This window comes from Urocampus carinirostris, chromosome 1, assembly GCF_059441175.1.
Source record: "Urocampus carinirostris isolate Australia breed hairy pipefish chromosome 1, RoL_Ucar_1.0, whole genome shotgun sequence".
Classification (NCBI taxonomy): Eukaryota; Metazoa; Chordata; class Actinopteri; order Syngnathiformes; family Syngnathidae; genus Urocampus; species Urocampus carinirostris.
Genome location: NC_142349.1, coordinates 73,410,070 through 73,414,324, shown reverse-complemented (window position 1 = coordinate 73,414,324; position 4,255 = coordinate 73,410,070).

Here is a 4,255-nt window from a genome sequence, read left to right as displayed (position 1 = left end):
CTCGCGTGTTCCTGCGTGAGGCGCCGCCCACTTCCGCTAGGCGGGGCGCGTGCACGCCACACAAGCGGACGTTCAGGTGCCAATCCGGGATTGGAATTCTAGAAATCCGTTTTTTTTTTTTGGGCGACCGAGCCTCCATTTGTCTTCGTCACTGCAGTTTATAGTCTTTGTCCTCATTTGGTTGTCTTTTTGCACTCAGAAATGCATAGCTGTCAAATTCCAGGGCTCCACAAACTGTCATATTTTCCCTTACAAAATACAAAATAATCGCACACCATATTTTTTTCGTTCTATCATTCTGTACATATTCTTAATAAATGATGCAATTACAAGTGTTGCTTCATGAAGCTAAACTTCAAGGTTTTTGGCGTGGTTCTTTGTATCAAAACGCGTCTTTAAATCATAGAAAGCGGAGGCAGCTACTTTCACGTCTTTTTTGCAAGCAACACAATCAGGGTTGGCTAGGGTTACTTGAACTGGATTACTTTTAATGACTTTTGGATTACTCCGATACCAAATATGCTAATAAAAGACAAAAGAAACTAAAAAATGAATAAAATGACTCGATTTTGTGCAGGCTTGGGGAGGAACGGAATACATGGAACGGCAAAAATGATGTTTGGATTGATTTTCATTTTGTTTCTGTCGTATTAGATGTTCGTTTTGCCGGAGATCAAAGCCAGGAGAGAAAGCTTACCACGCGTTGTGAGTCATCATTTTATTCATACAGAAAGATAGATAGATAGATAGATAGATAGATACTTTGTTCATCCCCGTAGGGAAATTCCCACTTCCAGCAGTCTACCCCGTTTTTTATTAACAGATTAACATGATGCCCTAGGGGTGCTTGTAGCGAAGTGGATGACGTCACGCTAGTCCAAAAGTTCGACATCCCTGCGGCAGATGGAAATCTTTTCTTTGTGTCCAGGGATACACCACCTTGTGTTAGCAAGTCCACCTCCTCTCCGATTCCCCCCGGCTTTCGTGTCTCTGTATAGCGGCGCTGAAGCCGAATAGCTCCGGGTATCTCCGGGTGGCTACACGTTAGCGTCCGGAATGCTAAACGTGAGCCACGTTTCCGCAAAACACAGCAGCTGCGCTCCCTGTGCGCTTCAATGTTTTCCACCAGCACTGGATGATCTTATTTGGTCGTGAGTTCGCATTTACCATGATTACAGATGGTACCGAAGACTTATAACGCCGCTAGCCGCTTAGCTAGCTCCGGCTCTTCTTTTTCTTATTTAGTTACTTTTGTCTTTTATTAGCATATTTGCTATTGGAGTAATCCAAAAGTCATTGAAAGTAATCCAGTTAAAGTAACCCTACCCAACCCTGCATATATATATATATATATATATATATATATATATATATATATATAAAATGTCATGTGCACACCTTGCCAGGTAAAGATATTTTTCTCTTTCCCTTTTGAAGGCAGCCAAAAGGAACATATGGCAGCCCCCCGAATTGAATAATCCGCGATTTCCTCCCAATCTGGTGAGCGGTGGTCCGGATGAAGATTAGCTCTTCACAAATCCACTTTAAGAACACCAAGACGGCGAGCGATCCCTTCCTCCTTCCAGATGGACCTCCGTCCCGGGAACCATGGTGGTCGAGCGAGACACGCGAGGATAGAGGGATCGGACATCGACGCACGGTCAGAAGAAAAATGAAGGACCAGTCAATGTGCGATAGGGGAAACAACTTAAAACAGTGGCAAGAACTCTGAGAAGAAATTGAGGATTGGTCGCCAGGCCGATGAAGTCCATTAAGCCAAAGAACCGTTCATCTACCGGCCCATGAAAACCGAAATGGATTGGTCGGAGACGCTCCAATGTCCATTTGCACAGTCGAAAGTTCATGTTAAGATACCTAAAGACGGAATAAACGTGATTGGTCGCCAGGCCATTTAAGACAGCACAACGATAGATAGATACCATGGATAGATACCATAGATACCATAGATATATGTCATAGATATATACCATAGATAGATAGATAGATACCATAGATTGATAGATAGATACCATAGATAGATACGATAGACAGATAGATAGATAGATAGATAGATAGATACCATAGATAGATACCATAGATACCATAGATAGATAGATACCATAGATACCATAGATATCATAGATACCATAGATACCATATATACCATAGATAGATAGATAGATACCATAGATACCATAGATAGATACCATAGACAGATAGATAGATAGATACCATAGATGGATAGCTAGATAGATAGATAGATAGATAGATAGATAGATAGATAGATAGATAGATAGATAGATAGATAGATAGATAGATAGATAGATAGATAGATAGATAGATAGATAGATAGATAGATAGATAGATAGATAGATAGATACCATAGATACCATAGATACCATAGATAGATAGATACCATAGATAGATATCATAGATACCATAGATACCATATATACCATAGATAGATAGATACCATAGATACCATAGAATGGATACGATAGACAGATAGATAGACAACATAGATAGATACCATAGACAGATATATAGACACCATAGATAGATACCATAGATAGATACCATAGATACCATAGATAGATACCATAGATAGATACGATAGACAGATAGATAGATGGCTAGATACCATAGATGGATAGATAGATAGATAGATAGATACCATAGATAGATACCATAGATACTACTGTGTGCATGCGTCTGCCGCGTGGGGATTTCCCATCATGCATCATTCCGATCCTAACATAAAATGCCACAAAAACAAAATGAAAATAGCTGGCCAACATCATTTTTGCTGTTCCATGTATTCCGTTACTCCCCAAGCCTGCACAAAATTTTGTCATTTTATTCCTATTTACTTTCTTTTGTCTTTTATTAACATATTTGGTATTGGAGTAGTCCAAAAGTCATTGAAAGTAATCAAGGTAAAGTAACCCTACGCAACCCTGTATATATGTCACAGACCAGAAACAGACACAGGACCCAATAGCGCTCGTTTCTCAGTTTTTATTAATAAAGAAGGAGAGCAGGGCTTGCTTCCACGATCCGATGGCTGACGGACAAGGGGAGCAGGAGATGCAAAAGTGGCATTTCTGTGTCTAGCGAGGAGGATCGCACACAGGCGGGAACAACAAGTCGTTGGTCAGGACTGGAGAGCAAAGGCAGTGTCAAGTTCGAAAACGAGGTCAGTAACATGAGGCAGGCAGGTAACGGGGCAAAACAAGTCAGGTAACAGGCAAGCAGAACGGGGCGAAGTCAGGCCCGTAAACAGGTTGGCAACAAAGATCAGGCGATCTGACGGCTTCCTCTTGCCAGGGGTTTAAAAAGAGAGTGTCAGCCAATCAGCAGTCGAGGCTGTTGGGCGCCAATTAAGCCATAGCAGGTGCTCTCAATTGGTAATCATGACATTTTATATATATATATATATATATATATATATATATATATATATATATATGTATATATATATATATATATATATCATCTCATCTCATTAGCTGCACCGCTTATCCTCAGTAGGGTCGCGGGGGTGCTGGAGCCCATCCCAGCCATCTTTGGGCAGTGGGCAGGGGACATCCTGAACTGGTTACCAGCCAATCGCAGGACACACAGGGACAGACAACTCGCTCGCTCATTCACACTTAAGGACAATTTAGACCGTCCGATGAACCTGACATGCATGTTTTTGGAATGTGGGAGGAAACCGGAGTGCCCGAAGGAAACCCACGCAAGCACGGGGAGAACATGCAAACTCCACACAGTAGGCCACACAGTAGGTTCGATCTCAGACAACTCACTCGCTCATTCACACCTAGGGACAATTGTGACCGGCCAATCAACCTGACATGCATGTTTTTGGAATGTTGGAGGTAACCGGAGTGCCCGGAGGAAACCCACGCAAGCACGGGGAGAACATGCAAACTTCGAAGTTCGATCTCATGACCTCAGAACTGTGCCGCACATGCGCTAACCAATTGAATCATTCTGAAAAATGCCATCTTCACTGCTCAACAGTTTAAGGGAATTTTGTTGTGTCTATAGCATGGGACAGGAACATTTTCGTCCCAAAGAGCCGTAGTAGCAAAATATTTGGATTTTCTTTTATGAGAAAGTCACACCAAATTTTTAAGAGGAAATTTTAGCAAAACTGCTAAACCCGCTTTCTGGAGAGAATCTCATTTGATTTCTGTCAGGACCAGAACGGCAACAGGACCCAATTGCGTTTCTCACAAGTTTTATTAGA